Source organism: Procambarus clarkii, chromosome 54 (genome assembly GCF_040958095.1).
Source record: "Procambarus clarkii isolate CNS0578487 chromosome 54, FALCON_Pclarkii_2.0, whole genome shotgun sequence".
In the NCBI taxonomy this organism is placed as follows: Eukaryota; Metazoa; Arthropoda; class Malacostraca; order Decapoda; family Cambaridae; genus Procambarus; species Procambarus clarkii.
The window spans coordinates 28,831,153-28,852,513 of NC_091203.1; the positions used below are offsets into that span (position 1 = coordinate 28,831,153).

Sequence of the window (21,361 nt, forward strand, 5' to 3'; positions counted from 1 at the left end):
GACATAGGCTAATGTTATTACTCAATGACAAGGTACTTAAACAGAGGAAATGACTACTATCTAGGATACGAAACAAATGAGTATCCCTTCACCTCTGACCACCCAAGTTTTCAACATGCAGCTAGCTGCTTTGGCCGTGCTGGTGACGGCTGCCTCCTACTCAGAATATATATATAAAATTTGCTGCCAAATTTCTATTTTATAACCAACAATTAAATACAGGTTGCCTTTAAAAAAAAACTACATTCTTTAATGTTTGACAGTTATCTGAATAGAGAGCTCCTCATTCGGTTCATGTAAATGCCATTTGGAAAGACGGCAACCCTGCCTCTCGCTCTTCTTCCTCAGAGCTGTCATGAGGAAATCATTATGCAACTGACTACAGTCCATATTTCTCTTCATTATTCTACGATAATTTTCTAACATTTTTTTTTTAATTATCAATTGACACGTACATATTAATAAATAACTCGGAATTCCTTTGGATTCATATGCAGTTTACAACCACTAACTATATGTGTCACATTTATGGTTAATTTATTAATTGTGGCTCTGGTGTTGCACCCTGGTGGCCGTGGGGTACGGTTGTTTCGCTTGTTGATTTGTTGACAACTCCATTTGCTGACAACCCGACGTGGAGTGCGGGTCCCTGGTGTGGCTGCTGACGTGACCTAAGTGACGTGCTTTACTGAGGGGCCCTTGGGGCTGTGTTGGCCTGCTGTATGGTGGGTGCCTGTGTCCTCTGTCATCAGGTAGGACTCTATTGGCGTGAAATTTGCCGGAAAATTCCAGGACAATTTACGTATTCTTGTGGAAGCCGTGTGTGGTGTGCAGCTGCTTGCTGGGAGGCGGGCGAATGTGAGGTTCGGCTCCTCGGTGGTTTACCATGATCTCGTCGAGCGCCATTATGGGCACTCCTTCACTCTTCCTGATGATGGTGGATCCATGACTATCTCCGATCGCTGCGGTACGACGACGTATGTGGCTATGCATGAAAGTTCCGAGTTCCCTGCGGACCTCCTGTGTCGGTACTTGGGTAGAGGTGGGGGAGTTTGGTGCTCCGGCGTACCCCGCCATAGGTGACGGGGCTGTGAGGGGCTCCGCGTTGCTTCCTGTGCCCCCCCACCCCCGGCGCCTCCTGCTGTTGGCTCCCCGCAGTGGGAGGTTGCCCCTGATGATCGGGACTTAGTCATGGTGCTGAGAAAGGATGTGCGTCGGGAGGACTTGGCTCCTGTGCCTGGTGGCGGGGACCATGACGCACCTGAGTTCCTTGCGGTCCCCCCCCCCCCCCAATGCGGTGCTCTGTTCTGTGGGGGGCCTTGTCATGGCTTCCGGGGACGTGATCCGCGACGGTCAGGTGTTGTAACACACTCAGGATGCCCGGGTACGTCTGATCCCATGGTGCTCTTCTTCTATCTGCGTGCCGCGGGTGAGGGAGTTTATTTATTGGGTGCCGGATTTGATGCTTCGGCCATGGGCACCACCTGGTGACCGGATAACCGATGACATCATGCTGATTTGGGAAGCGTACTGCTTGCGCTTTCCGGCGCAGGAATTCCCAGCTAAATATACGTAGTGCTTGCTTTGTGTGCGCCATTTCCGTAAGCACTTGACGCCTTGTCTTATGTGCTTACGTCAAGTGTCCACTTTTGACTAGCCCCGTCTGGGTGTTGCGTTTTGTTTGTAATGTTGAGGCCTGGTCGACGACCGAGCCACGGGGACGCTAAGCCTTGAAAACACCTCAAGGTACTCTATTTCCCATGTTCTATTTCATATGTTGATAACTATTAATTAATTATATTATTATAATTATTATTATAATAATTGTTGTATTTAATAATTATCACTCGTCCTTCTGCTTGGTCTTGAACGAAGCTGGCCTCGGGTGAAAGGGGACTGTGACGATCTCTGTTTGGAACCCGTAGGTGCGGGACCGAAACATCCACCTCCCAGGGCTCTGCGTCAGGAGGCTGGGGTCGTTCTTGCCCTGGCTGGGGTCGTTCTTCGGCCCCGACCACGGCGGTCTCTGGGCTTGGAGTCCCTGAGCTTTATTTCACCAACTTCGAGGTCAACTCCGGAACTCTCAGTTACTGCGACGGCGCTGGAACCAATCGTATTGGCATTTTGCTTTTCCATTGGAGACTTTCGGAGCCGTGGAGAGGGGGGACCTGCTGCATGGGTAACAGCTTCTCCATATCAACCTACCCTGGTGAGGTCACTCAGACCGTCAACCAGAGCACAACCCCATAGTCTCCTGAGACTGATGGATACCTACTACTACTATTTCATATGTTGTATTTCCTGTGTTATACTTATTGCATTGTCGTTTCTATGTCTCTAATTGAGGTTTCCCGTTTGATGTGAATTTTTTTGTCTGCGGGATTTCTGTGTGTCCTGTTTTGTTTGTGCTCTGTTCCTGTGTGTGAAATGTGTTAGTTTCTGTGGTATGATGTCTGTTGTTGTATGGTGTACAGTTTGTTACGTGTGGTTTTACTTTGTTTTTTACTTTTCTTTTTCTTTCGTACACTTTTGGATTCAATGTGTTTCATTCTTTTGGTACCTTGGTATTGGGTGGTTTTACTATGTCATGTTGGCAGCCCTCTCTCGGTGGTGCGCGTTTTCTTCCCGCGTGTTTGTGTACCATTTTTTCTTTGCTTTATGTGTTTCTGGTTTCATGTTTTCCATGTTATGCATATTGCTATGCACCGTTGTTTTCTCTTTCTTGCTGTTACTATGCTATATAAAATTTTGTTTGCTCATGTATGTGATGCTGTGTGTAATACAATGTTTTCGTGTCACTTACCCAATTTTGTTTTGTTGAGATGATTTGTTCAAAATTGGTGCTTTGGCGCCCTTGTTTTATATTGTAATTATCTCCTGTTTTTATTAATAAAAAAGAAAAAAAATAGAAAAACGTCTGGTATACGCCTCGTGCGGATGTTTGAGAGACTCCAGAAATAAATAAGAATCAAATATAAGGTAATTATCAAGAGGAAGGGCCAAGTTAGTATGCCTATATAGTACACGGAAGGGATATGAGGAGGAAATGCTGAGATATGAGGAAAAGAAATTTGGGATATAATTTACGTGAATTTACCTGAAGGTCACTAACACTAGTAGTTTCGATGTGAACAGGAAGCGGTCGGCTTGTCAAAGGTCCTACCCCACCCCAATTTGTCCTGATGTTTTTTTTCTAGCTGAATTTTATAATTAAACAGTTTTGGCATTTACGGTTTCGGTGGGTAGGCGGTCTCATGGATTTATAACCCTGTGGGTGAACATACATCTGTTTTCAGTCCTGCATTGTAATTTTTTGAGCTTGAAAGTTACTCCTTGTTTGTGTTACATCTGACCTTTAGAAGAAATTGGTTGGATCAACATCCTCCAAATTGTGCAGTATTTTATGTTTCGATGAGATCCGCAGTGTCATGTCTGGTTTGTAATTATTGAGTGAGCTACCAAGCCTGACGCACGCAGCATGAGCTCACAGCACTGCTGTTGAGCTTGTGACCACAGCATCGCCTAAAAAGTCAAAATATATATGTATATGGTATTATTTAGCGATGATAATATTACAGAAAACCTCTGACTGATAAAAATGACCAGGATTCTGGTAATAGCAGGATTGTGGTGATAATTAGCTCTGTGGTGGGAGGAGTAATCTTGGTAGGGAGGGAGGTAGCGTTGTCTGCTGACTCTGTGTGGCCACCTTTTACTGTCTGGACTTACTATACCAGCTTAGTGGTTCACAATGGTGAACACAAATGTGGATACCTACATATAATGTGTGTGTATAGTGTAATAACACCACAAACAGTATTGTTGGAGGAGAAACATTAATGCATCTGGCCTTGAACCAGGGAGGGAGGCAGCCACCAGCTTACCGTGTGTAGCTACGTCTCTTATTGCCTGAACTCACCATACAAGCTTAGATGAACAGTTATGGTGAACAAAACGTGTAGATAATTATATATAATGTCTGTATATAGTGAATAAAAGCAAAAACAGCATGTGGGAGGAGAATGTTGGCGAGTGAGGAAGGGAGTGGCGGCCAGTGGCTGTCGGGCAGATGTGGTGGCCACTCGTCCTTGTTTTTTGACTCCATTCCAATTTAGTGGTTCGTTATGGTGACCAAAACATGCAGATACTTATATATAACCTGTGTATATAGTGTAATAACAAGAAACTATTTATTTATTGTTTTATGAACATAATAATTGAATCGCTAATATGCACACCATAATTTTGAGTATAGCGATGGTTCACACATTTGATTACATAAATATCACACTACACACTACTGAATAATATTACTGCAAAAAACTAAGAAAAAATCACACTAGGTAATAATATCTTTGTGGCAACTCCTGCCTGACAGTTGGGGAGGAGCAGACCTCGTCTGGCTGATTGATGATTGATGAAGATTAAGCAACCCAAAAGGTGACACGGGCATGAATAGCCCGTAAGTGGTGGCCCTTTTGAGCCATTACCAGTATCAATAGATGATACTGGAGATCTGTGGAGGTGCAATTGCACCCTGCGTGACGGGAGATGTCTCCCGGACCAAATGGTGACCAAATGGTCCTCTTCTGGCTCCGCTCAGTCAACGCCTTTTTTAGCCAGACTTCCCCGCCCTATTGCTGCCAAAATATGCCACCTATGATTTTTTTATTTTTTTTCCTGTGATCAGAGAACACAAATGAACACTTTTATAAGACGAAAGAATTGTTTTTAATTATTTTTTGTTACGCCTGGCGGTGTTGCAGGCAAAAACCCTTAGCGGTTTAAGGGTTAAGGAAATACCCAGGGATAGGATCGGTTTGAGTTTGAGCCTGAAAAAAATAAAGGAGTCAGGGTTAAATCATCTTTCTGGATTGAGATTCGGTGGGAGGCTGAGAATCTTGAGGGACAGCTGTAGCTAGCCAAGGCTGGGGCTTGGAGATGAGCCGTCACCATGACTGGCTGGGAGATGTCCTCTGTTTCGTTGGTCGGTTGTACCTCCTCTACAATGTATTTCATAACAGGGTTTTCCGTGGCAGAGTCACATACCTGTGGTTTGTTACTGATAATGAGGTTCACGGGTTCTTGATCTTCTGGCAAGTCGTTGCCAAGGAGAAGTTGAATTCCTGGCATGGGGAAAGGTTTCTCCCTTATGGCGACTTGGACCTCACCAAGGATGAAAGAACAATCGAGGTGGACTGTAGTGAGTGGGTATGGAGTGATTGCAGTGAGGTTGGTGATGAGGACGGTTTCTCCTGTGTAGGTGATGTTGGGTGCAGCTCCTTTGAAGAGTATGGATTGTAGAGCAGCTCTGTCCCTCAAGATGTTCACTTGAATCCTTCGCTCCGAATCTCCACCATTGGCAAAGATCGTTCCTGGATATAGGTGTCTGGAATAGAGAGAGATCAGAAGCTGGAACATGAATATTCATAACAGGCTTATGAGGTTTAGGAGGTGGTGGTTTGGGCTTATATGACTCACTGCTAGTGTTACAGTGGGGATTGGTACACTTTTCAATCATGTATCCATATACCTTACAGTAGCGGCAGTAGAGTGAGTAGTTGACATCAGCAGAACTCACTTTAGCAGGGCTGGACCAAGAGTTACTGGGAGGTGTCTGATGACGATCGGTGTATTAAATTATAGGTGTCAGCCAACTGCGCACAGTTAGTAAAGTTTGGTCTCTCCTTTGTCTGAATGGTAAAGACATATGGGAGTAGGAACACGACAAAGGAACTTTTCCATCAAGATGAGGTTGAAAAATAAGTAAGGGTGGTGATTTTGGCTGATTCCAACCACTTCATTTGATATCTTGTCTTATTTTGGGCGAATTCTAAGTAGGTTGTGGCACTAGATTTCATATAATCCCTAAATCTACGTCTGTAGCTCTCTACTGATAAAAGATGGACATCAAGCACTGCCTGTTTCAACACATGATAGTCAGTCTTCCTAGCCAGAGAACTGAGGGGTCAAAGCTGATTCTCAAGTCTGGAATCTGGAGTCTGGAATGGAATGGTCTGGATTCTTAAGCTACGAGCAGTTCATTACGTCATACGATGCATATAGCAAAGTATGTACCGTATATAAGTTTAGATTGACATCTATTGTTTGTGTTTTATCAAAGTTCTTTTAAACTTTCTGGATAAAATGATGACTAAATTATCCTAAGTCGCCACATTGTTGTGACTCAAGGTGATTATCATATTTATACAAATATTTACCCATAAAATATCCTGTATATAATAGCATATTGTACATATGACTTTAAGTACATAGAGTAGTAGTACTTTTGTATGACATCCCTATAGTGGTGTACTAGATAATGACAGTATAAAATATGCAACCATGAGGAGTAGACATTTAAAGCTCACTTTGAAAGTGTTTTGAGTGCAGCTGTACCAAGATTCTACCTAATACCCGGCAACACTTTGGACTGTAAGTGTGTGTGTTTAAGTGCAAGTGTAAATGAGATTTTGTCAACATTTTCATGTAGATGGAAGAGCAACACTTGCTTAACAGTACTTCATAATTTTAATAATTTTGATTTACTTCATAATTAATAATACTTCACAATTAATTCACAATTGAGTACTTCATAATTAATAATTTTGTGTTATTTAGGCACATTGTACAGATTATATTTTGTTCAAAACAGATTCTTCAGCATTAATTTAATTTCTGTTGTTGGTGACAGGAAGCCTGTGCTTAGGGTTATTGAGGTCTCTTAGTCAACTACTGACATAACCCAGGATGCAACTCGCAATAGTTGCTTAATGCAAGCACCCCCTCCCCTTCCTGCCCGTTGGCGTCGTGAGGGGGCTTGGTGGACGGCTGCCGGAGTGTGATGCTCCGTTGGGCAGTCCTCTGTCCTTTTCTGGCCTTGCACTCCTGCTGCTGTCTTCTCCAATTGTGCCGGATCGCTTTTCCTTTTCCTTATGTTTCGTTTTTCTCCCCCCTCTTCTCCTATCTGCTTGTCGTTTCCTGCCGACCTTTTGCTTGTTTTGGATTATTTCTTTGGACTTCTTCTATTTTGACGCCCGGGTGCTTGAGGAGGCATACTCTTGTACCCGTAGAACTGTAGTACCCGACGTCTCGAGCGAGGGGAACCTTTTATTGTCAATCCCCCTTTCGTCGCTGAACCCGATCTCGACGGACTGACGGTTCTTAAGGTGGCGTTTGTGGGGCGTATACTCACGACGCACCCCTAGGGGGCCCCGGCATGATCGGCGATAGCTTCCTGTTGGGTGTCCTGCCTCTAATTGTGGCTCCATAGTGGGTATGGGGGCACATTCGTGGATGAATTTGTCACTTTTCGTCTCTATGTCGTTGAATGTTTCCGTTGTACCCTCTCAGGCTCATGGGGTGGGCGACCAAGCCCCCGAGTCGGCCTGTATTGGAAGACTAGGCTCTGTAGCTCCCGCTACGTTGGGCCCCGACCTTGCTCCTCCTTTGACCGTCCTGACTTCTTCCCCCAGCTCCCCTCCCTCCTCTGAGGTTGGGTCGAGCCTCCAGCCCCCGGTGGTGACCACTTCGTCCCCTGGTGTGGCTAAGTCTTTCGTTGTGACTACTGCGCCTTTTGACCCCTCTCTCTCTAGGGGTTCTCAACGCCGTTCGCGCCCCAACCGCACTCGCTCGATTCCTTCCCGTGCTGATGCGTATCAGGCCTTGTTTGGTCCTGCTTCATGGGCCAAATACTTTGATCTCCTCCCTCTTGATTCTGCGCCTCCTGACGATTTCTCCCTCCATCGGCATCTTGTAGATTCCGTGGATGCGTGTGTTACTTTCAACCCCACTCGTCTCGGTACACGTGTCGTTGCTGCTCCTTCTCAGGATGCGGCTTCCCGCTTGGCTGCCTTATCTTGCCTTGGCGAGATCCCTGTTCGGGTCTCCAAGAACGTTCAGATGAATTCCAGTGTTGGCACTATTCTCCTCCCACCCCATGTTGCAACCGGTGTTCGGAATCTGCAGGATTGCCACGATGATATTCGGCATATCCTTGATGCCCAAGGCCATTCTGTCCTCCAGGTTGACTCGTTTACTCGTTCCCCTCGTGGTCGTCGCCGTCAACCCCTTCGCGTTGTAAAGATCACCTTTGATGGTAGGACCCTTCCATCCTCTGTCATTCTTGCTGGTGCTAGGTGCTCTGTCCAGGAGTATATTCCTTCTCCTCGACTTTGTAATAAGTGCTGGAGGTTTGGGCATGGTGCCCTCCGCTGCTCTGGGACTGTCTCTCTCTGTCCTTTGTGTGGGAGTGAAGGTCACTCTAAGTCGGAGTGCACTTCTCCCCAAGCTCGCTGCCTCAACTGCGGTGAGGCCCATCCTACGTTCTCCCGTGCCTGTGTCCATTACAAGCTTGAGGCGGCCGTCCTTAACCTGAAGCACCGGGAGCGTTTGTCTTTTCCTGAGGCGAGGCGCCAGGTTCGCCGGCTCCCGCCTTATACTAACATCTCTTATGCTCGCGTGTTGCGCTCTTCCTCTCCTCGTCCTTCCCCCCTTCCTCAGACTCTCAACCGTTTCCGGGCCTTGGACCCTGATACGCCCACTGCCCCCTCCTCTGTTCCTTTGAGTTCTTTCCCGAGGGGTCCCCCTCCTGGTCCTCTGTCTGGGGTTCCCCTTCTTTCAACCCGGTCTGTCATGTCTCCTGTGTCTTCTTCCTCGTCCCCCTCCGATCCTCCTTCCCATCCTCTTCCTCCATCTATCGGCTCTCCCCGCCGCCTGTCGGTGCAGGCGGATGTCCATCACTCTCCTAACGGCCGTCGTGTGTGCTCTCGTTCGGCTTCTCCTGTTGAGACACTGGAATCCGTTGCCCGGTACGTAGTTGCTGGGACACCTGTCTCTTTAAGTCAGAAGCGTAAACCTAGCTCCTCTCCTTCCTCTTCCCCGGCGGGTAAGAAGGCTTCGCTTTCTTCCTTAGCTCCTACTTCTGGCTCTGTTGCTCCTTCCCCTCCCGTTTCAGTGGTTGCGCCCCCTGTTCCTGCTATGGAGGTTTCTTTGGCCCCTGCTTCCCTTTCGGTTGCTGCTCTTGCTGGGGTGCGCTCCCCTCTTTCTACTCCCCCTCTTCCTACTGCTGTCCTTGACTGCTCCTCTCCGTTGTCTCCTCCTCTTCCTCCTCCTCCTCCGGACCCCGCCCGCCCACCTCTGATCTGTTCTCCCGTTTCCTTCCCTCCGTCTTTGCTCAGTTTACCCATGCCCCCTAACCCTGACTTTGCTGACCCTGATCCCGACCCTGATATTCTTTAACGTGCTCTGTTGCTCTTTCGCCTTTGTTTCTTCCTTGTTCTCTGTTTTTGTCCTGTCTCTTCTCGTCGTTGTCCATTCTTCAATGGAACGTTCGAGGTTATTACGCCAATTTCCTCGAACTCCAACTTCTGATTTCGCGGTTTTCGCCCCTTTGTGTCTGTCTCCAGGAGCCAATGCTTGGTGCTCGTCCTGGTCGTTTTCGTGGCTATTCCTTTCTCTCCCCCCCCAGCCATTGCTGGGGCTTCTAATTCTTCTGCTCTCTTGATTCGTGCAGATGTTCCCTTTGTTCCTTTACTTTTTCCTTCGCCTCTCCATTGTTCTGCTGCTCGTATCTTTGTGGGGAAATGGTACACAGTTTGTTCCATTTATCTCCCCCCGAGTGTCCCGCTCTCTTTTCCTGATTTGAAACACCTCCTAGACTCCTTGCCGGAGCCTGTGCTCCTGCTGGGTGACTTCAATTGTCGCCATTCTCTTTGGGGTGACGTTCTGACGAATACCCGTTGTCGCCTTCTTGAGCCGTTTCTCCTCTCTTCTTCCCTGTCTCTTCTGAATTCTGGTGAGCCCACTCATTTGGACTCTCGGACTCGCACCCTTTCTTGTCTTGATCTTTCTCTCTGCTCTTCTTCTCTTTACTTAGATTTCACGTGGCAGGTTCTTGATGACCTCCATGGCAGTGACCATTTCCCCATCCTTGTTACCTTTCTGTCTTTCTTTACCGTCCTGTCTAAGCTCGATTGTGGTTGCCCTGCTCTTACTCGTCTGCTTCTCCTTCTACTCTTCACCGTCTTGATGCTTTGCACCATACTGGGTTGCGCCTCAGTTCTGGTGCCTTTCGTTCGACTCCCGTCCTTAGCTTGTATGTTGACACTGGCTTCCTGTCTCTCCAGGACCGCCGTGATCGCTACTGTCTTCGCTATCTTGCGCGGTCCTTGCAACATCCTTCGTCTCGCCTCTGTCGTGCTTTAACTTTTACCCCTCCTGCGGTTCCTGTTCCTCTTCACCACCTCCCTCTTTCTGTCCGGTTATCTCGCCTGCAGGATTCTCTTTCCGTTCGTATTTCTGATGTTTCTCCTCGTGTTGTTCCTTCTTTGCCCCCGTGGAGGGTCCCTCTTCCGCGGTTTTGTACATCCTTGACTCGTATCACTAAAGCTTTTACCCCTCCTACGGTTCTAAAACGCCTTTTCCTCGAGCACTTTTCTTCTCACTCCCGCTCCGTTTCTGTCTTCACCGATGGGTCTAAGTCAGCGGACGGTGTTGGCTACTCTGTTGTTTTTCCTGATCGCACTTATATGTGTCGCTTGCCTCCGGAGACTAGCATCTTTACAGCGGAACTTTATGCTATTCTCTATGCTCTTCGTCTCCTACTTTCTCGTTGTCAGTCTTCCTTTGTAGTTGTTGTTGACTCTCGTAGTGCCCTCATGCCTCTCGGGTCCTTTAATCCAGTTCATCCAGTGGTTGTCGAGATCCAGCATTGGCTGTTTCTCGTTCACAGTAAATTTAAGTCGGTTGAGTTTTGTTGGGTTCCCAGCCATATTGGTGTGTCTTTAAATGAGCGTGCGGATGCTGCCGCCAAGGAAGCTGTCCGCTCTTGTCCCATCTCTCGTAAGGGCATTCCGTATTCCGACTTTTACCCAGTTATCCATTCCTCAGTCCTTACCCGTTGGCAGGCTTCTTGGTTGTCTGTTACTGGTAACAAGCTACGTACTCTTAAATGTTGTGTTTCCTCGTGGCAGTCCTCCTTCCACCGTAACCGGCGGTGGGAAACATCTCTGGCGAGGTTGCGTATTGGCCATACTCGCTTAACCCATGGTCACTTGATGGAGCGCCGCCCTGCTCCTTATTGTCCTAGTTGCATTGTCCCTCTTACGGTCGTGCATGTCCTTCTTGAATGTCCTGACTTCCAGGACGAGCGTATGTCTTGCTTTCCGACCGCCCCTCGCGGTCACCTGTCCCTCGATAGAATTCTTGGTGATTCGGATACTTTTGATATCGTTCGCCTTATGCGTTTTTGTTCTCGTATTGGCATCCTTGGTGATATTTAGCGCCCTCTGATTATTTTGCGTCTTTGATGGTGCTACATAGCCTTACCGGTTTGGTGCCTTCTTTTGATAATTACTTACTTACTTAATGCAAGCATAACCTTACCTTGAGGTGCTTCCGGGGCTTAGCGTCCCCGCGGCCCGGTCGTCGACCAGGCCTCTTGGTTGCCGGACTGATCAACCAGGCTGTTGGAAGCGGCTGCTCGCAGCCTGACGTATGAGTCACAGCCTGGTTGATCAGGTATCCTTTGGAGGTGCTTATCCAGTTCTCTCTTGAACACTGTGAGGGGTCGGCCAGTTATGCCCCTTATGTGTAGTGGAAGCTTGTTGAACAGTCTCGGGCCTCTGATGTTGATAGTTCTCTCTGAGTACCTGTTGCACCTCTGCTTTTTAACGGGGGTATTCTGCACATCCTGCCATGTCTTCTGGTCTCGTGTGATGTTATTTCTGTGTGCAGGTTTGGGACCAGCCCCTGTAATATTTTCCACGTGTAAATTATTATGTACCTCTCCCGCCTGCGCTCAAGGGAGTACAGTTTTAGGCTCTTTAGTCGGTCCCAATAGTTTAGATGTTTTACTGAGTGGATTCTAGCAGTAAAGGATCTCTGCACGCTCTCTAGGTCAGCAATTTCTCCAGCTTTGAAAGGGGCTGTCACTGTGCAGCAGTACTCCACTCTAGAGAGCACAAGTGTTTTGAAAAGTATCATCATCGGTATAGCATCTCCAGTGTGAAAAGTTCTTGTTATCCAACCTGTCATTTTTCTTGCAGTTGTGACGGCTACTTTATTGTGTTCTTTAAAGGTAAGGTCTTCCGACATGAGTACACCCAGATCCTTTACATTGCCTTTTCGTTCTATGTTATGATTTGCCTGGGTTTTGTACGTGGTTTCCGTTTATATATTTTAATTTTTTCCATAGCGCATGAGCTGGAACTTATCTTCGTTAAACACCATATTATTTTCTGTAGCCCATATAAAGACCTGATCTACATCTGACTGGAAGTTTGCCGTGTCCTCTGTTGCCTACTCTCATGAAGATCCTAGTGTCATCTGCAAAGGATGATACAGTGCTATAGGTTGTGTTCTTGTCTATGTCCGATATGAGGATGAGAAAAAGTACTGGAGCAAGCACAGTACCCTGGGGGACTGAGCTCTTCACGGTTGATGGGCTGGATTTTATTTTGTTGACTATTACACATTGGGTTCTGTTGGTCAGGAAATTGTAGATCCATCTGCCTATTTTTCCGGTAATTCCTTTTGAACGCATTTTATGTGCAATAACACCATGGTCACATTTATCAAAAGCTTTTGCGAAATATGTGTAAATTACATCAGCGTTTTGTTTGTTTGTCTTCCATAGCATCTAATGCCATATCATAGTGGTCCAGCAACTGCGACAGGCAAGAGCGCCCTGTTCTGAAACCATGTTGTCCGGGGTTATGGAGATGCTGTGATTCCATGTATTTTGTGATCTTCTTAGCACTCTTTCAATTTTTATGATGTGCGATGTTAGTGCTATCGGTCTATAATTTTTTGCCTCTGCCTTATTTCCTCTATGAAGTGGTGCTATCTCTGCTGTTTTTAGTATATCAGGAATAACGCCAGTATCAAGGCTTTGTCTCCACAGAATGTGGAGGGCCTGCGATAGTGGTTTTTTACAGTTCTTTATGCATATGGAGTTCCAAGAATCCGGGCCTGGTGCAGAGTGCATAGGCATACTGTTTATGGCTTCTTCAAAATCCAGTGGGGATAGGGTGACGTCTGATATATGATTTGATGTTGGTATCATATCCATGAAAAATTCATTTGGGTTATCAATCTTTAGTGTGTTTAATGGCTCGCTGAAAACAGTCGTACTGCTTCCTCAGTAGCTCGCTCATTTCTTTGTTGTCATCGGTGAAAGTTCCATCTCCCTTTCGCAGGGGCCCGATACTAGATGTGGTTTTTTATCTTGATTTTGCATAGGAGAAAAAATATTTTGGATTTCTCTCTATTTCACTGATGGCCTTTTGCTCTCTTTGCCTCTCCTGGGTTTTGTATGATTCTTGTAGCTTCCGTTCAATTGTTTCTATTTCTCTACCTAACCTTTTTCGCCGTTCTTGAGATAGGGTGCGACTCTCAAGTTGTTCCGTGATTCGTTTTCTTCGCCTATATAGGGAACGACGTTCCCGTTCCAATCTGCATCTCTTCCTCTTTTTTCTTAGGGGTATGCGGTTTGAACATATTCTTAGTGCTACTGAGCTTATTTTTTCCAGCCACTGGTTCAGGTTTGCATTTTCTAGCTGTTCTTCCCAGCTTATTTCTGTGAAGTCCTGGTTTATTTGCTCCCAGTTTATCTGTTTATTATTGAAGTTGAATTTGCTGAAATCTCCTCCACCGGAAATCTGGACTGGTTTTGAAGGTCTACTCCCCATGGTTGTCATAACTTCAATTAATTTGTGATCTGAGTAACAGGTACTTGTAATCATTATGTTCCTGATCAATTCATCATTATTAGTGAAAATGAGGTCCAGCGTGTTCTCCTTCCTAGTTGGTTCTACTATTTGCTGGTTTAAGGCAAACCTGTCGCACATCCGTAGCAGGTCATTTGCATGTGCCAGTTCATTTAGGCTACTTCCTGGTATTCTCTGATATTACTGTATTAGCCAGGTGCTTCCATTTCAGGTGCCGTAGGTTAAAGTCCCCAAGCAGGATGATGTTCGGAGCTGGATTTGTGAGGTTTTCCAAGCAGTGTTCTATTTTCATTAGGTTGGTCTTTAAACTGCTGAGGGTTTGCCTCCGGTGACTTATATACAAGGACAATAACTACGTTTAGGATCTCTATTTTGATTATCAGCACTTCCACCATATCATTTGAGGTGTTTAGCAGCTCAGTACAGATGAGTGTGTCTTTGATGTAGAGGCTGACCCCACCTTGAAGCCGGTGTTTCCTATCACATCTGAAAAGATTGTACTCTGAGATCCATATTTCACCATCATGGTAGTCCTTTGTGTGGGTTTCTGTTAGGGCTGCAAACACTGCATTTGCCTCATGAAGGAGACCATCTATAAAGTGAACTTTGTTGGATTTGCGTGTTTTTATACCCTGGATGTTGGCAAATATAAATGATGTTATCGTCTTAGTGGAAGTGCTGGAAGCCTTACTTGGTGTTAATATCTGAGGCTCTGGTAAGGAGGCCACTGTGTTTGCGTCCAGGGTGTGTTGTTTTGGAAGTGATTCGTCCAGTTTTGGTAGTAGGACGGGTGTTGTCTGGTGTAGTACCTGTGTGCTTGTTGGTAATTTGTATTCCAGTCTTGTGGGTATCTCCGTTCCCCTCTGTAATCCTGTAGTGGTTCCATCTGACTGTTCCTCTCCCTTATATTTACTACTGTTTCTGCCTTCCTCTAAAAAATTTCCAGTAGTGTCATATTGATCTTCCCGTCTATAACGCTGTGTACCTCTCGCGTGGAATTCCGGACACTGAAGATTGTAGCATTTTTTGTCCCTAATTGAAAATTGACATAATTTAGTATGGAAGTATCTACACCCTGTTCCAAAACGGCATGTACTCCTCTCCAACATGTTCCTGCATTTTCGAGGATGAAGAAAATGGCATTTTGCTCCTAATTTTCCATATTTGCATATTCCTTTAGCGTAGAATTTGCAAATGTGTTCCGGTTTTGCGTTTTTCAAGGTATTTATATCTGTGACTGTTTTGTCTACCTCTTTATTGGAGCCATCTCCGTTTTTCGTCCCAATTCCTTCATCTATGCACTCTGTCTCACTGTTGCTCTCATCGTTTATATTACCTGGCTCTGCAATATTGCTGTTATTTTGTGCCACAATACCCTCTTCCTCTACACTACTGCTGCGGTTCTCTAAACTATCTGTTCCTGAGTTTTGGTCGTTATCCAATGTTGTCTTTTCCCAGTCCGCATATATCACTGATAGCTTGTCTGTGAATGATAATCTCTGTGACTCGGGAATGTTTTTCATCAGTTTAGTTATGTTCTCTAACATTAATCTGTCATCTTTGCAAACCCAATAAATTCCTTGCCTTTTTGTGCATCCTGGAGCTAATTCTGTACAACCCAGGTGAAATCTTATGTTACAGATGCAACACTTGACGCCTACATTACGTTTTCCCAGTACTCCCGAACACTCGCCACACCTCTCCATTGTCTGATGTATTGTATTGTATTTGAGATTCACTGTATGGATCACTTGTTGATGTCAGTCCTTTTAACTCTTTATAAAATTATATGTATATATTTATATATTTAATATTTATAATATTATATGTATACCATATATTTGTAATATTATGTATGTTATTTTGTTCAAACTTTATGGCAGGTACTTAGCGTAGGGTAGCGAAGCTGGTCCCCAGGTCGGTACAGGTGACCTCTTGTTGTCCCAGGTTGATGTCACCAGTTTCCAGTTACTCGATTTCTAACCACTGATGCCGCCTCTTGCCACTATTCTATATTTCTAGTATTCTATATTTATAATATTCTATGCACGATTTTCCTTCACTTCCAACTTATATGTTGTTGTGATACCCATTCCACTTCACTGTTACACGAATCACCGTTCACTATTTTTTTCCTCATACACGCATGTACACAAAGCCTCGTTCACTGACTCACGCGTGGTCTCCCGTTTATTCTCTATTTAACACAAAGTTCTATTGTTAATGACTATTTTCAATTTTCCAGCGGGTCACTATGCACTTTGTCTGTAATCAGTAATCCATGGCAGTAGTCCTAAGAAATCCCAGTTAATGTCACGATTTTAACGGAGCGCGCACGGTACGTCTTCCCCCTCCCTCGACTCGACCTTCCACGACCTCGATCATACCTTCCACACAAATGATGATCAAAATAGTTATTTATGTTGATTGACTAAAAATCGACTTGAGAATGGTCCAGGATGGACCGAAACGTCGTCGTCCCTTCATCTTCTAGTGTGTGGCCTGGTCAACATCATGTTCTTTGGTATCCAGAACATTTCTCATATATTGTCAAATTTATTCTCGGCTTTAAGACAAAGCTGGTCATTGTAAAAATAATTAAATGTTAATGTAATTGTTTCTGAAATATCAGTCCCAACAAACATTCATTATCAGCTATAAGAAAAAACAAGTACCCTAGATTTACTTTAAAGATAGAAATATGAACAAATTGCATAAACTAATGGTAGCATTTTAATTTAACTAAAAATGAAAGGAATATTGTGTGTGTATGTGTGTACGTATATATGTATATATATTTTGTGCCTGATAACCAGAACTGCACTACTTGGCCTAATATGCAAGGTCCGATTTGCCTAACAGGCCGAATGATTTTTGTAAATTTCAAATATTTCTTTCCAGATTGGTTCTTTTTTTACAATAATAATCTATTATATTAGGAACATGAATTACTGACTTTAAGTTAGAATAGGTAAGGTCAAGTTTCTATGTTAGTTTTGAATAAAAAAAATATATCAAATATGTAATGTAAAACTATCATTCCATAAGGAAATTTTGTTTTGAAAAATAAAATATTTCAGGAAACTTCTGCTTCTCAGATAACTTGGCCTATCAGGTATAACATATATATATATGTATATATTGTACACACATATATTTATTTTTATTTATTTATTTATTTTTTTTTTGAGATATATACAAGAGTTGTTACATTCTTGTACAGCCACTAGTACGCGTAGCGTTTCGGGCTAATATTTATTTATTTATTTATTTATTTATTTATTTATTTATTTATTTATTTATATACAAGACGATACACTGGATCATTAAAGTACATATGCTGGTTGGTGAGTGATACAGACTTACACAACCACTAGCATACATAGCTGTGTACTTTACTGTATATGATAGTCCTTGAATATTGGGAATTTCATTATTAAAAATACATTGTCCAATAAAATAATAGCTCAAATATAAAATATTGATGACTGCAAATACAAAATAAATTTTAATAAAACATTGAATTATTTTTAATGATCCTTCAGTGATAACCCATAAGAGTTAACACTAACTTTTGTAATTGTCTGTCAATTAACAAATTGTAAAAGAAATTAAGTAATTTTGTAATTGAAATATTTGCTACTGCAAATATTTATCTACCCAAACTTAACAGAGAGCCACTAAAACTAGTGGCCTAAACGAGGACAGGAAGCCGGCAGATTGTCAAAGGTCCCCCCCCCATTTGCCTTGATGATCCTGTCTAGGTGAAATTTAAAACCTAACCAGTTTTGGCATTTACGACTTCGGTGTGTAGGTGGTTCCATAGGCTTATAACCCTGAGGGTGAAAAAGCATCTGATCTCGGTCCTAATATTAAGGTTTGTCAAGTTTTAAACCGGTGCTCCTTGTTTGTGTTACATCTGACCGTTTGAAGAAATTGTCAGGATCAACATCATCCAACTTTTTAAGTACAATATTTTAAGTTTAAATGAAATCTGCTGTGTCATGCCTGGTTTGTAGTGTTAGGCCTGTGGCCCTCAACCCTTCCTGATACGAGACACGACTTGGCTAAGGAATGACTTGTTGCCCAGTGTTCACTTTCTCCAGAGCAGCTATGTCCTAATGAAGATGAGGTCTCCATGTCTGGATACAGTAGTCCAAATGTGGATGCACCAGAATATTTACAGTTGAATCAATTCCTTCTTTTCCTTAAAGTCAAAGATACGATTGATTACTCCAAGGGTTTGGTTTGCTTTTCTGACTACTGCTCCTACCTGTTGTGCAACTTTTAGTAAGAGATGGAGTAGCAACTTTTCGTCATCAATCTGCTGTAATGGAATGGCATTAATTTGGTATTTGTGGCGTGGGTTGTTATGCCCCACATGAAAGGTCTTGCATTTGTCGTTATTAAAGAGCATTTGCCAGTCTTCTGACCATTTGTGGAGTTCATGTAGATCTCTCTGTAAGACTTCAATATCATTATGATTTCCCACTTTACCACTGATTTGCGTGTCATCTGCAAATTTGATGATGAGGTTTGTAATATTTTCATCTTTGTCATTAATGTATATGACAAAAAGGGATGGCCCCACTTTTTATGCTTGTATCACTCGCCTTGTATCACACAAGGGAGATGTGTTCGAGGTTTTGAAGTGCATGGATGAATGGAATAAATTGTTCCACACCATATTGAACTTGGACCCAACTGTCAATTAGGTTAACCCATGTATAGGATTCCAAAAATGTATAACCATCTTAGAACACTTGTTAGCATCATTTTTGGAAGCAAGTGCTCTAGTTTAGGGGGACAGGCAGTGTGTGTTTATCTAAATTTCCCCCTCCCCGCTCAGCTCGTTGTTGCCGTGTGGGAGCTTAGTGGGCGGCTGCCGGAGTGTGATGCTCCTTGGGACAGTCCTCTGTCCTTTTCTAGCCTTGTGCTCCTGCTGCCGTCCTCTCCAATTCTGCTGGGCACCTTTTCCTTTTCCTTCTGTTTCGTTTTTCTCCCCCCTCTTCTCCTATCTGCTTGCCGTTTCCTGCCGACCTCTTCCCTTGGACTTCTTCTATTTTGACGCCCGGGTGCTTGAGGAGGCATACTCTTGCACCCGTAGAACTGTAGTACCCGACGTCGAGAGCGAGGGGAACCTTTTATTGTCAATCCCCCTTTCGTCGCTGAACCCGATCTCGACGGACTGTCGGTTTCTTAATGTGGCGTTTGTGGGGCGTATACTCACGACGCACCCCTAGGAGGCCCCGGCAAGATCGGCGATAGCTTCTTGCTGGGTGTCCTGCCTCTAATTGTGGCTCCATGGTGGGTGTGGGGGCACATTCGTGAATGAATTTTTCTTTTCATAATGATGATGACCCCTGTTTCGGCTGTTTCTGGTTTACCTTCTCAGGCTCGTGGGGTGGGCGACCAAGCCCCCGAGTCAGTCCGTGTTGGAAGACCGGGCTCTGTAGCCTCCGCTGAATTGGGCCCCGACCTTGCTCCTCCTTTGGGCTCTCTGACTCCTTCCCCTGGCTCCCCTCCCTCCTCTGTGGTTGGGTCGAGCCCCAAGCCCCCAGTGGTGACTACCTCGTCCCCTGGCGCGGCTCCTTCTCTAGTTGTAACTACTGCGCCTTTTAACCCCTCTCTCTCTAGGGGTTCTCACCGCCGTCCTCGTCACGGCCACCCTCGCTCGATTCCTTCCAGTTCTGCTACCTATCAAGCCTTGTTTGGTCCCGCTTCGTGGGCCAAATATTTTGATCTCCTCCCTCTTGATTCTGCGCCTCCTGACGATTTCTCCCTCCATCGACATCTCGTTGATTCCGTGGATGCCTCCATTACTTTCAACCCCACTCGTCTCGGTACACGTGTCGTTGCTGCTCCTTCTCAGGATGCTGCTTCCCGCTTGGCTGCCTTATCCTGCCTTGGCGAGACCCCTGTTCGGGTCTCGAAGAACGCTCAGTTGAATGCCAGTGTTGGCACTATTCTGCTCCCGCTCCATGTTGCGACCGGTGTTCGGGACCTGCGCGACTGCCACGACGATATTCGTCATATCCTTGCTGCCCAGGGCCATTCTATTCTCCAGGTGGACACGTTTACTCGTCCCCCTCGTGGTAGTCGTCGTCAACCCCTCCGGGTTGTGAAGATTACCTTTGATGGTAGGACCCTTCCACCCTCTGTCATTCTTGCTGGTGCCAGGTGCTCTGTCCAGGAGTACATTCCTTCTCCTTGGCTCTGTAACAAGTGCTGGAGGTTTGGGCATGGTTCCCTCCGCTGCTCCGGGACTGTCTCTCTCTGTCCTTTGTGTGGTGGCGAAGGTCACTCTAAGTCGGAGTGCACTTCTCCCCAGGCTCGTTGCCTCAACTGTGGTGAGGCCCATCCTACCTTCTCCCGTGCGTGTGTCCATTACAAGCTTGAGGCAGCCGTCCTCAACTTGAAGCACCGGGAGCGTTTATCTTTTCCTGAGGCGAGACGCCAGGTTCGCCGGCTCCCGCCTTATGCTAATATCTCTTATGCTCGCGTGTTGCGCTCTTCCTCTCCTCGTCCTTCCCGCCTTCCTCAGACTCACAACCGTTTCCGGGCCTTGGACCCTGATATGCCCACTGCCCCCTCCTCTGTTCCTTTGGGTTCTCTCCCGAAGGATCCACCTCCATGTCCTCTGTCTGTGGTTCCCCTTCTTTCTACCCGGTCTGTCGTGTCTCCTGTGTCTTCTTCCTCGTCTCCCTCCGTTCCTCCTTCCCCTCCGTCTCTTGACTCTCCCCGCCGCCTGTCGGTGCGGGCTGATGTCCATCGCTCTCCAAACGGCCGTCATGTGTGCTCTCGTTCAGCTTCTCCTGTTGAGACGCTAGAATCCGGTGCCCAGTACGTGGTTGCTGGAACACCAGTCTCTTTAAGTCAGAAGCGTAAACCTGGCTCCTCTCCTTCCTCCTCCCCGGCATGTAAGAAGGTTTCGCTTTCTTCCTCGGGCCCTACTTCTGCCTCTCTCGCTCCTTCCCCTCCCATTTCGGTGGTTGCGCCCCCTGTTCCTGCTATGGAGGTTTCTTTAGCCCCCGCTTCCCTCTAGGTTGCTGCCCTTGCTGAGGTACGCTCCCCTCTTTCTACTCCCCCTCTTCCTGCTGCTGTCCTTGACTGCTCCTCTCCGTTGTCTCCTCCTCTTCCTCCTCCTCCTCCGGACCCCGCCCGCCCACCTCTGATCTGTTCTCCCGTTTCCTTCCCTCCGTCTTTGCTCAGTTTACCCATGCCCCCTAACCCTGACTTTGCTGTCCCTGATCCCGACCCTGATACTCTTTAACGTGCTCTGTTGCTCTTTCGCCTTTGTTTCTTCCTTGTTCTCTGTTTTTGTCCTTTCTCTTCTCGTCGTTGTCCATTCTTCAATGGAACGTTCGAGGTTATTACGCCAATTTCCTCAAACTCCAACTTCTGATTTCGCGGTTTTCGCCCCTTTGTGTCTGTCTCTAGGAGCCGATGCTTGGTGCTCGTCCTGGTCGTTTTCGTGGCTATTCCTTTCTCTCCCCCCCCTCCCCCAGCCGTTGCTGGGACTTCTAATTCTTCTGCTCTTTTGATTCGTGCTAATGTTCCCTTTGTTCCTTTACTTTTTCCTTCGCCTCTCCATTGTTCTGCCTCTCTGCTGCTCGTATCTTTGTGGGGAA

General features: G+C 45.6%; 1 protein-coding gene across 2 annotated transcripts in view; it reads left to right on the top strand.

Annotated features, from left to right (window-relative positions):
- The first annotated feature begins 398 nt into the window (after positions 1–398).
- Positions 399–21,361, top strand: part of LOC123746931 (uncharacterized) — a 41,817-nt gene continuing 20,854 nt past the window's right edge. The window contains exon 1 of one of the 2 annotated variants that reach the window (XM_069305219.1): positions 399–752. The gene's annotated coding sequence lies outside the window, so the exon portion shown is untranslated. The remainder of the gene's footprint in view (positions 753–21,361) is intronic. The other variant, XM_069305220.1, reaches the window with a different exon arrangement.